Genomic DNA, 13554 nt, shown 5'->3' on the forward strand with positions numbered 1-13554 from the left:
GATTCATACATATATACGTTACTTGCTATATTTAGAGCCTTTTATTAGATGACATGGATTTGGTGGCAAATCAAAGGCTACATTGTACTTTGTCCATCTCTCTTTTTGTTTCTTGTTGTTATCCCAAGCACCACTAATTTAGTGGACTTGATAGGCTAATAATTTATTGTCTTTCCTTCCTGGGGATCAAAAGTCTAAAGTGGATATAGCTTCACTAAAAATGAAATGTAGGTAATATTGTATTTCTCCTTGAATCTCTATTTACTTATTTCACTTGTACATTTATTTATTTATTGCTTTTTCAAAGTTCAGATCTGCCTGCATTTCTTGGTTTGTGGCTTCACATCACTCTATCATGTGCTCCTGTAATCCTATTCTGCCACTTTTTTCCCTTCTTTTTCTTTTAAGAATGCTGGTTATTACATTGGATCTAACCCAAGTAGTCTTTCTTCTCAAGATGCTTCGTATAGTCTCATTTGTGAGTTTCTTTTCTCATGTAGTGTACCATATCCTCTCACAAATACAGATTAGAAGGTAAATGTAATTTTTGAACAAAGATATTATTTTGGCTTACCATATTTTGTAAAGGAAATGAAACTGATTTTAAAATGTCTACTGTTATGGAAGTAACGATGGAATTACAAAGTTTTTACCTGTGCCTTGAAGGAATTATGGGTCAGACATTTATTATTTAATTACCAATAATACATTTTTAATAAAGCAAAATTTAAACTGGTTGAATAGCACAAGGAAGAGAATTAGAAACAAAGTCCTAGGCCAATTAACCAAGGTAGGTACAAATATTCATGTGCCAGGAACTAACATACAGACTGGTTACCCGAGGTGAGAGTTAGGTGAACAGACAGGATTCTGGGAAATTTCTGGAAGTAATGAGGTGCCAGGCCACCTGGCTGTCTCTATAGGCAAAAAGGGGCTTAGGTATGATAAGGTTTACATTAACTGTTAATTTTTATTTTGGGACATGGTGAATTTTGTCATTAATAAAGTCTGTCTCATAGTCTTTATTCCTCTCTTCGTTAGAGCTAAATTTGTGAACCATCTGTGTTAGGTGAATAGACTATTATGTGGGTTTTTCTTTTTTGGCTGGCTCATATTTTTAAACTTACAGCTTTCTTTTGCACAGTTATTTTTTCTTTATTGTCTCACCTCCCTACTTTAAAATTAACATTTTGTCATAAGCTTGATACATTTTTATGAGTTTTTATAAATGTTATTTCATCACTTACCAATGTAGAGATGATGACCTTTAATGATTTAATATGTAGGTTTGTAGATTTTTTTCACTGATTATGTGTATTTAGAAGAAACTGATGTTTCATATGCTCTTTGTTAACTTGAAACTATTTTTTTTCTTTACAAAGCAGGGTAAAAGTCTTCCTATAAGAGTTTCTTGTGATTATCACTTTTGATTTCCAGAAGTAACTTTAATAACATATCATGGCTAATTTGACTCTCTCCTTTCCCATCTTTTACTATAATAGAAAGTATTGCAGTGAACATTCTGGTTCTATCCTTACAGAACCCATTATGTCTCCCATTGAGATAAATGCCGAACATTGCAACTGTTTGCCCAAAGGCCATGTCGTGACATAGTTTTTACTCCCAGTGCTACCTTAAAACAATTCTGAGGAGAGAAGGGTAATTAATTTAGGAATAATACATGAGACTACATCCTACTCTTCTGCTTCTTTATATGAAAAGACAAAAAATAATAAAAGGAAGTAATCATTCAGTAAATAACTTCTTGGTTTCTTTTTTGTCTTTTTATTTAGTAGGGTAGCAAGTACTTTCATTTATATTAATGGCAGTGCATGCCAGTGACTCCATTATTGAAAGCAAAGATCTGAACATCATCCTTACTTTCTCATTCTCATTCTTCATCTCTGGTCCATTATCAAATTGTATCCAATAAGACAGCTTCCTACCAGTCTCTTGATGTTCCTATTCTTGTCTTATCAACATCATTGGACCATAAGAATGGCCTCGCTGATCTTCATCTTTGGCTAGTGAATCTTTCCAATTCATTTTTAACACAGAAGCTATAGGTATACCTTTAAAATGTTAGTCATGATGTTTTATCCAGCTGGATTGAATGAAATTATATCATTGGCAGTAAAATGGTTGAATCGAGAGCTGATAATGTTAAATAAAATAAGCCAGACTCGGATAGAGAAATATCACATTGCCTCTCATATGTAGAACCACCTAGATTAAAAAAAAAATCAATGACCTGAAAAGAAATAGAATACTTGAGGAAAGTAAAGATTTCAGCAGGAGGGAAAGAAGAGAGAAGAAGAGAGTATGTATGATCAAAGTACATTGTATATGTTCATGAAAAAGACAGAATTAAAACAATTTTAAAAAAGTGTTCTTTCAGAGTAAGGAAGCAGACAATCATGGGTGAATATGATAAAAGTACATTGTGTCTGAATGTGTGAAACTCTCCACAACTTGAAAAGAAGTTGGAATAAGGAAGAATGGTTAAAGAAGACTAATTAGACATGGGGTGAATTGGATTGAAGTACCTCATCTGCCTGTTGTAGACATCACAATGTACAATTGTACAATTAATTTATGTTCATATTTTAAGAAAATGTCACATTGCTCTAGTAATATAAAACCTCCTGTTGGTTTTCCTTCTGGTGTACCTTCCTAAGCCTTGAATGTTCTAAGCCTGGACCCCTCTCTCCAATCATTTTTCTGGATCACTATGATAGGCCTATTCGTGTACTGTCATCTTCTAAATCCCCTTAATGACTTTCCTTTAGAAAGTGGGTTTGAGGTGAGTTGTGATATGCACACACACCAGAGCACATATTTAATATATTTACTTAGGTGAACTTAAACGCATGTTTATTATTGTGTCACCACAGTTGAAGTTTATACTCTTAATACCTCGAATTATGTCCTTGTGTTCTATTTGTTCAACGTTGTTCTGTTTTGTGGTGAGAACACTTAACGTGAGAACTAACCTTTGGATATATTTCAAAATACACAATATCATAATTGTTGATTATAGCAGATCTCTAGAACTTATTGAGCTTGTAGAAATGAACCTTTGCAACCACTGAACCAAAAGCCACACACACCCTATGTCCCCTAATCTCTTGGTTGCTCTTTGGTTCTCTAAGTCTGTTTTAGTTATTGCATAGAAGTAGAATTGCACAATACTCATCTCTCTCTCTCTCTATATATATATTTTATGTATCTTATTTTATATAAGTTCCTCTCTAGTGAAGGATTTGTTTTTCTAGAGCTGAAGAATATCACTTGAATGTAAAGATATCATTTTCTTTAAACATCTATCTTTTCATGGCTATTTCAGTTTGCATATCATGACTATTGCAATGCTTCAGTGAATACATATGTAGAAATAGGTAAAAATGCTGATTTCAATTCTGGGAAACATTTGCCCTAAAGTAATGTTTAATGTAGTTTAGGGATTAGTTATTTCCAAGGAACTACTTTATTGCTTTCTATCACAGTTATACCACTGTATATTCCCACCAATGGAATAAAAAGTCTCCAATTTCTCCACATCTGTACCAACATTTGATGCTCTACTTTTCTCCAGAGACAAACTACTGTATTTTATAGCTATTTGTTCATGTGTTTCATATCTATTTCCTTCAATAGAATATGAACCCTGGAAAAAAGGTGTTTGACTTACATTGTTTGACTAGTAAATCATTCATTTTATTTATATATATATATATATATCATAATACAAAATGAAGTTATATTATTAATTGAAAATGAAGACTGGCTAGTCTATGATCATTAATTTCCTTGTGTATATGATCAGTAGTATCTTTAGCAATTGAATAACATTGGATCTTCTTTCTTACTTTTTATATAACAATTTAGGGGAAATATCTAGAAAATTATCCAGTGTTATGTGAAAAATGCAAAAATGAGGTAGGTTAAACAGAAGGTATTTCAGAAAAATTTAAATTGTATCACAATTTAAATTCCTTGTGATACAAGGAAGCATTGATTTTCTTAAAAGATGAGATGCATTTAATTATTGTACAACATTATTTAAATGTTTAACCTATTCCTCTTTATAAATCCTATGAAGTGTCTGTGTGCCTTTGAATATACCACAGTATGTAATTAGTATGCATTGTGCATTGTCATATTATGTTCTAGATTATAGTTTTCTGGCACCAGAATACAAATATGAAGAAATACCTTATTCAGTTTATCTTCATTGTAATTTTCTTCCTTATATTTGTTCAAAATTCTCTTGACTGAGGCACCTGAGATCCCATTTCATTGCAGGTTTGGTGGAGATTGGAAGCATGTTTTCTGAACTGCTAAACGTAGCCAGGATAATTTTATATACCAGCTAGAGGAGGTCTGCATCAGTTCTTAGCCACCCACAAAGCTAATTAAATTTACCCATGTGAAAAGCAAACACCCACCCTAGTTATTTTGAGCTAACTTATTAAAGTACTGGTTGATCCTTCTATAGAGAGCACATTTTCTGCCCCAAGTCCGTAAGGTGCCATGGCTTTTCCAGAAGGCCAAAGTAAACCACTCTTTTGGGGTTTTTTTGTTTGTTTGTTTGTTGTTTTCAAGAATGCCTGAGAGGATTTCTAGGACATGTTAATCACTAGTTTACTATTACTTTCTTTCTTTATATTTTTTACTTGTGAGGTAGAGTTAGCAAAATAATTATTCCTTTGAGTCAGGTAGATTGAATTTGGTTAAAGCTTCATTTTCCTGTTTACATGATTTTGTGAAAATGATTTAGCCTGTTTGTATGACGTGTAAAAGAAACATCTACTGTACAAATTCGGAGTTGAAAGAAAATGTTAGTATATGTAAAGAAAATAACTAAACACCAGGTGGTGTTTTAACAATTACCATTTCTTCTCTGTCCCTATACCTCTTTCTTCTGTGACATGATCATTCTTTTCATTGCTAAACAATAATTTTGTTGAACATCTACTGAGATTGAACTGATGGTGTTGCAAAGGAAAAATGATGGTAAGCAAATCATTCGCTGTGTTCCTGATACTTAGTGATGGGGATTTGGCATGGGACATGCATACATACGGGTAAGTAGGGTAAATTTAGATCATGATGCATCCTCGAAGGCTGTAACTGAAGTCTGAACAGAGATGGGTTCAGAAGAAAGATTGCTTTTAGCAATCACCAAAAACTAAGAGAGGGGCATGGCCTAAATACCTGCAGAAGGAAACAACCCAGACAACACAGTGATGGATTGTAGACTTCCGTCCTCCAAAATTCTAATGCTTTTGGGCCATCAAAGTGTTCATAGATTTGTCACAACAAAGTCTAAGAAACCAAAATGAGCAATGAAGAGATCATTCGCAGGGTGGGGAGAGGCAGTTCCTGCTTGAGAGGCTCAGAACTGTGGAACTGAGGACAGAGGAATCAAAAGGAAGGGTGTCCTTTGTAATTCTCACTAAAATCCAATACATTAGTTGGTATGGACGTTGGCTTCTCATTGATCGATTGAAAATGATTCCTGTGGGGTTTAGGGCACCTCGAATGGCGATCCCAAGAACAGACTATACTCTTAAGTGGTGCATACTTATTGTTATGTTTCATGAGCAATTAATAGACAACAAAAACCAATTCTTTCACTTGTGTTACCTCATTATCTTTTTGTTTGTCTTAGTATAGTATTACCAGTAGGCATGGCTCATGAAAATCCTGCATAAGGGAATCTTTCTTAAATAAAAAAGAAATCTTCATCACCAGCAAAATTGCTGCAGAAAAGGAGAAAATTTGCAATGGTATATGTGGAGAGTAAGAGTCTGTGTTTAAGTAGAATGAAGGAGAATTTTTAGACATCTATTTGCCCTTGTTATTTCTCAGGTGATGATAAGAATTTGCATTTATTGAGATTCTAATATGTGCCGATGTGTTATGCAACCACTTCTATATCTGTCAAATCTAATTCTTGCAGTAGTCTCTGAAGACAGATACTAATAATTACATTTTAAACAAACAGCAGAAGCTCAGAGACATCTAGCCAGCCACCCACCAAATGTTTATCATTACATAAAAAGGAAGTTCATATATTCAGCCATCCAGTCAGTAAGTGGTGAAGATTCTCTGCCCAAACTTATTTGTGCTCAATTTTGTCTGAATCAAAGTTTCCTTATGTTTGATTTTGCCATAGTCCTCTATCGTGCATAAGGGGCAACTGTTTTTAATTTGGGTGCCAAAGGTGAGCTGGTGCAAAGGATTAATCCTGAAGACATTCACAAACCTGGAGACAGTTAGGATGCAGTCAATATACAACAGGATGACACTGGAGGACTGAAAAAGGCACCGTTTTCGTTCTTCCTTGATTTTCTCAGGAAAATTGTGAGCTTCAGTAGCTCTTAAGATTGGCACAAGAGACACACACCACGATAATGGACTGTGTCATCTTCTCTCTTCATGTTCTCTCGCTCTTCAAGCCAGACTGCTTTCTCCCTGGCGGGCCAGGGCTGACATTCTGACTTGAGCCCAGTCATTAAACAGTAATTAGGTTGGCGCTCTGCTGTTCTTCTCGTTCAAGTTTTAATAAACTCATTCCTTCTTTCGTTGTGTTCTTTTCTTGAAAGCCCTGGCAAGGTCATCTCCTTCCCTTCTCTGTGGTATGAACTCTCAAGCTGGGTGTGTTTGAGCTGTGGACAAGACAAGGCAATTTAGAGGAAGGGTGGTTAAAAAAACAAAAACAAAACTCCTGGAATTATGAACGTTTCTTGGGAATAAATGGACAGATAAATAAATAAATGATGAGAAATGGAGCTGCCCATTTACCTTGGCACACCATACTCAGTAGAGAGCAAAAGTAATCTCCTTTTAAGACTGTAGCAGGTGCACCATCACAGCTGCATTTTGTCTTTTTACTTTCTATGATTTTTCTTTAGCTAGCTGTAATTCATTGAAATTTGTCAAAAGAGCACTACAATGTATTTTTCAAAGTACAGGTAAATTTTAACTGCTATCAGGATCAGTAACTAAGAAATGTGGGATGCCTAAGATTTATTTGTATATTTATTATTGATCATAACCCACAATATGCATCAGTAATTGTATGGATTTGATTTGTTGGTCTATACTGAAAGTACATTTGATTTTCTAATGAATATGAAGAAAAATTATTATATAATTCAAAGTTCAATTTTAGTACACAAGATACACATGTGTATTACATACTATACATGCAGTGTGGAAACTAAAGAAAAATACATAGATACATTGATAATAGGTTTTAGATAGCTAGATAGGTCTATAATATATAAATATGTACATAAAACATGCAAAGGTAAGAATTGATCTTAGGCTTTGAGTCTGATTGCTTTAGTTAAGCATACAATAAGAATTATTACAAGAAAAGATAATTTTAAAATGCATATTCTACAGTGTTTTCTTATATGTCCATTTCATCATGACAATGTTACCACTGAATTAATTACTTAAAACAATACTTACTGCTCGTAATTTTTTGTGAGTCCATCAACCAGGCATAGTTTAGTTGGGTGTTTAGCTCAGATCTCACAAGGTGGTAAACAAGGTATAGCCCAGAACTGAGAGCTTATATAAGGTTCAATTAGGGAATAATTTTTCTATAAGTTCAGAACATATATTATGTCAGTTAAAGTTATGAATATGTTCTGAAAATCACAGCCACTTTAGCACAAGACATTCTTCTTTGATATTTCTCAGTGTACTGTAAAAGTACTGTCAGCTAGCAGCCAGATACTATCACTTGGAGTGCTGAAGGAAATGTAGAATTAAAGCCAAGAATAAATGAAAGTTTAGGTCCAGATCAAAACATGCTGAGTGGATTAGTCTTTGCGAATTGTTTGCTGGGCTGTTTTATGTCTTGCTCTGTAGAGCACTTACGAAGTTGAATAGAAACAAGAATCCACTTTCTTTCCTGAGAGGTGAAATTCTCCTTGAACCAACACAACTACATGCATACATTTTATAGCAATCAGTTTTCATTTGGTCATGCACTTGCCTAAATTAGACCATTATTAAACATAGAGCATATTAGAGAAAGGAGAGTTGTTCCCATGAGCTCATGAGGGAGATGGCCGTTGACACTAAAATAAGTCAATTATTTGCATTTAGCTGTGTGGGGCTTAAAACAAGTGTTTCAGATTATATGGACAGAATTTTTAAATCAAAGTTTTTTCATATCCATCTCTGAAGAATTAACCAACATAATAGTAAGTCTACACCCAATCACATTTCCTTCCTATTTGATTTTGTCTTCATGTCATTTCAATTGCTCTGCCATGCTTCTCAGTAAATAAGTAAAATAGATACAATTTTCAAAATGTTTTATTTACTCTATTCTTTAAATGAATTCTTCCTTCCTCACAAGAATGAAGTGTAGTTAACAGTTGAGACAATAAATCTTGTTTAGTCATAGAATTATCAAATGGAAAATGAGGCAATACTACTGTGTTTATTATCTTCAAGAAAACTATGAGTAAGTTTTGTAACACGGTCCTACAATATGTCATATCTCAGCAAAATGGAGCAGTATCAGGTATTTTAATCCAGTGACAAAAGGCTACTTGTTTTCAGCTAATTAAAATATCAGTTTTTTGACAAATATAATAACTTTCCCATCTGCTTTCTAGCTCATTTAACTCTTCATTGTTGGAGATACTAGTAAATTCATGATGATATCATGAACTGGATTCATGAGAAACTGAATAAATCTGGCCTTACAACTGCAGTGCTGTCTATTAGGAATCAAGAACATGAAGGCTTATCATCATTTTCATTTACCTGTTCTTTCACCTATTATATGATATAATCACCCCCCCCAAAAAAAAAAACAGCATTAGGTGTTTATTCAGATATTATATTGCATGTTATCTTTTGAGCGACATTGAAAAGCAAAAGATTGTTAATGGATATTGTCATTTTAAAATAAAGAAAAAGGTCTGTAGTTACTACCACACTGCTTTAAGAAAGATGGTGGTACAGCATTGGCCAGAAGCTAGATGTTGCCAGGAGCCAATGGGTGATCTTTGTTGAGTCCTGCATGATTTAACACTAATTCGTTTATCTATGTTTGAGTGAAAGAGGGATGAGTGACTCTTCAGAGAGCCAAGGAGAGGAGGAATCTACCCTCTAGTATATCGATTAAAGACTGAGTATCCTACAGAATGTCATTATCCAAATGAAACTCATAGGAAATTGCTATTTTTTTTTCTGGCCACTATATTTATCCCACATTTATCCTGCGTTTCTAGGTTTATATATTAGTCCATAAATTTACCCAGGTAATATTTGTTACATTCCTTGAGCGCAAGATGCTTGATTTATTCTGTAGGATTGCTATCCTTTGTCCTCTCAGATGATTTTCCTCTCTCATTCCCAATATGATAGAGCTGCCTCTCTCTGAAGCATGGAGCCCTTTAAGTGTTGGTTGCGTTGTTTACTATGAGATACGTATTTGAGATCTGGATGTCTCAATTTCAAAGTGGGACAGAATATCATCCTTGAATTTAGATTTTTTTTGGTCATTAGATATAATCTTTAAAAAATCATATCTTTGTTGTTGTTTTTAATATACTATGTGATTTTCTTTGTTTCTTTTGTATGTTCTTCTCCCTGTGTTAGGTATGTTGCCTGTTGTCACTGTATTTGATTTTGGTACCCTGCATCTTGCATATACATTTATCTAAATTAGGGAGGGGAGGGGGAAAAGCAAGATACTGAAATAAGGACACAGGATGATCCATTGCAATAATTGAATTGAATTGAACTTTACAACTTCTCAGGTGGGGGGAAAGGAGTTGGGGAGGTGGAGTGGGAAGGATTAGTGGGAGAAAAACAAAGGAGGGGGTAACAATGCTCAATAAGAAATGTACTCATTACCTTACTCATGTAACTGTAACCCCTCTGATAGCATCTTTACAATAAAATAAAAACTACCATATCCCTAAAGTATCAATATTAGCTATTACAATCATTCCTATTTTAAGATATTTATTCATAGTTTGATTATTCCATCCATTAAGCCCGTAAAATTGTGGAGCTTCTTTTCAATGTCAGCCTTTAGGTAAAATGCAGAGGGCTCATAAATGAAGAGCAAGGTCATTAACTTTATGATATTTACCTGCCATTTTACTGGACGGAATAAGGAAGACAGATCATATTGAGGACAGGAGACTTCATCTTAGTTCTTGCTCTGACACACTTCTATGACCTGTAATATTGCACATCTAGTAAATTAGATGTCATCTGAGAACACCATCTCACTATTCACTTTATGACTGACATTTGTAATTTTAAGCCTGATACATTGTAGCATAAAAGTGTACCTTAATTTGAAGTTGTCACTAGTTCTCAAAATATATCTGTCCTCTCAAATTTGAGTAAAAGATTTTGAGAGGTAGTAACCAAGCCTTAGAAAAATTCATAAGCCTCACTCCTATGTCTGACCCTACCAAACATCCTACATCAAGTACGTGTGTATTGCTTGGTGGTTTTTCCAATGTGGGCCTTTATGTACATGTTTATATATGTGACTTTTTTCTGAGAGAAATATGCCCATCATATGCCCTCCTTTCATATACGAACAGTTTGAACTATATGACATAATTCTGGGGATATTGTAGAATAGATATTTCTCATTAAAAGTAAATACACATGCATCTGAAAAGTATGAACTATAGTTGTCCTCTTTTATTCCACAGTTTCATAAAATAGACATCAAGTACTCTAGATTCTGATGAGAGAAACTTCATGAATACTGTGATCCAAATATTTCTGGCCCCCACCTCACCCTAAACAAGGTATCTTTTTTTTTTTTTTGGTCGGTTTTGGGGCTTGAACTCTGGGCACTGGGCCTGGGCCTGGGCTCTTCAGCTCAAGGCTAGCGCTCTCCACTTGAGCCACAGCACCACTTACAGTTTTCTAGAAGCTATTGGAGAGAAGAGTCTCACGGACTTTTCTACCTGGGCTGGCATTGAACCGTGATCCTCAGATCTCAGCCTCCTGACTAGCTCGGATTACAGGCGTGAGCCACCGGCACCTGGCTTATACATGGTATCTTTAACGTAAGTTTTATTCTAATATTTCTAAATGGTTTTATTTATTCATTGCACTATTCTTTTTTGCATGCATTGATAAAAGCAATTGTTATCTATTCATTCAAAAATTTTATTATCAATATGCCTAATGTAAGTTAAATTCTAACCTAAGTAATTTTATATGCTATGAGCAAATAGATGACTGTTACTTGAATGGCCAATCAGTCAAAAATTTCCCCATCCTAATCTTCTTGCCTTACATATATTTTAGCTTTACTCCTTCCCAGAAGCTAACTGACAATAATTTTCTTCAGTTATCTATAGTAGTAAAAAGTCCCAAAGAAAGAATGATCATTTTCTCGATATAGCATCAGCTAAAATGACCCTTTTCTGTACCTTACTGGGAAGTTTTACAAAACTTATGGCAACAAGTAAAGACCACATGCTTTAGCTAATGTCAGATTTTGATCTCAAAGACAAAAACTTATACTTTTAGACCATATGGACAGATAATTAATCTACCTCATTGCTAGAATATTACATGCTTGTTCATAATTCTTAAATTGTTATATATGGTTTTACAGGGATAAAGGTACAGCTATGAACTTTTTAAAGATATTTTTGAAAATCAATAATAAATATTGATATAGAATGATCACTTGTGTTCAAAATATGTTCCACTCTTCTTAAAAGATTCTGTTTGTGAATTTCTCTTCCAAAACAACTGATGATGAAATCATAAGCAGAGGTAAGGAACATAAATCTGTCAACTCTTCAAGGTATCAATTCAATGAATGGGAATATATATTTTTTATATCTATATGTATACACATATAGATACATTCATATATATGTATATCTATATACATAATGAAAAAAGAAGGTTATTTTAGGGTTTTGCTGTTGATACTGCTCTAACTAGGAAATTTATTAGGAAGCCTATTAAAATATGACATTAAGAGACAGTGCAATATGTTAAGATAATGTGATATGAAAGCAATTGAGTAAGAAAGATGCTGATAAAATATCATGCCAGATTTTCCCCAAGGAAAACACTTAATTCCCAAGCTCTGAAGTAAGTGCTGTGATCTGTCATGTAACTCCTCTGAGAGCCATATTTTCAGAAAGACTTTTACTTCTCTTCATTCTTGCCAATTGACCTTGTGGGTGGGTACATAGATGCTATTCCTCATAAACTATTTCAAGAAAACTAGCAATATATATTCTATCCATATAAACAACTGTGCAGAGCCCATTGAATATCTGAACTAAAAAACCACTTATGTCTCTATCTTGGGGTTCGTTTTGCTTAGCATTATCTTATATGGTCATAGGTACATAGCTTTTGACCTTTTCTGCTTTTCCTAGACATAAAGTAGTTATTGCAACTAAGGGGAACCATTGGACTTATGTTTCTTTGGGCCCGGCTTACTTCACTTAATATGATTTTTTCCAAGCACCAGAATCAACTCCAAATGGATCAAAGAACTTGATGTCAAAGCAGACACCCTGAAACATTACAGGAAGGAACAGGAGAAACTCTAGGGCTCCTTGGCCGAAATTTTCTTAATAAAGACCCAGAAACACGACAAATCAAAGAAAGTTGGACAAATGGGATCACATGACACTGCAGAACTTCTGCATTGCAAAGGATATAGCTATCAAGATCAATAGAAAGCCCACTGATTGGGAGAAGATCTTCATTAGCCATACAACAGACAAATCTAAAATATACTTAGAACTCAAAATATTAAATTCCCCAATAACAAATCCTCAATGAAACAACTGCCCAACTAATAAGTGGGTTAAGACTTAAAGAGAGACTTCTCTGAAGAGGAAATAAAAATGGCCAATAGAAACATGAAGAAATGCTCAACTTCTCTAGGCATATAAGAAATGCAAATCAAGATAACACTGAGATTCCATCTAGCCCTATTCTTAACCAGCATACTTTTACTAGTCCCAGAAGTTTTCATTGTAGTTTTGGTACTGTTATTATATAGGTTTTGTATTATTTTATTTTGTAAATGCTATCTAAAGCTTAAACATCTGACACAGAACATGTGCTGTTAAGCTAGATGGTCATTTAGTTTCCTCTTTAAGTCTTTCTCATGTGCTCCACAGAATCCCTAAGAAATAATTCTACTCATCTTTTCTCTGGAGAATGTGTTCCTGTCTGTTAGATTCTAGGATTTGGCCTGTGTCCTACCCTGCATCCTTAACTAGAAAATCCTATAATGGCAGCCTTACTGTGTGTCTCTTATCTTCAGGAAATGAAGGAGTTGATTGTCATGTCATCTCATCTGTTTCTCACATTCATCTTTGTTTCTCAGACATTTTCAACCTCAACCTTAGTTTTCTGCAGGGTAGCAAATGATCCATTCCCTCTAAGCTTCCTTCACACATCCTATTTTCCAAACCATTAACTTTTCGTGTAACTCTCTTGTGAACTTGAGTGAGTTTGCTTTATTTTTACGTCTCAGTCTCTAGAATCAGACAA

General features: G+C 34.4%; 1 protein-coding gene across 5 annotated transcripts in view; it reads left to right on the plus strand.

Annotated features, from left to right (window-relative positions):
- Lrrc4c (leucine rich repeat containing 4C) overlaps positions 1-13554 on the plus strand; it is a 1099028-nt gene that overhangs the window by 150853 nt on the left and 934621 nt on the right. The gene's annotated exons all lie outside the window — the stretch shown is intronic.

The sequence above is a fragment of the Dipodomys merriami genome, unplaced genomic scaffold, assembly GCF_024711535.1.
Source record: "Dipodomys merriami isolate MVZ:Mamm:240054 unplaced genomic scaffold, mDipMer1.0.p SCAF_21, whole genome shotgun sequence".
Classification (NCBI taxonomy): domain Eukaryota; kingdom Metazoa; phylum Chordata; class Mammalia; order Rodentia; family Heteromyidae; genus Dipodomys; species Dipodomys merriami.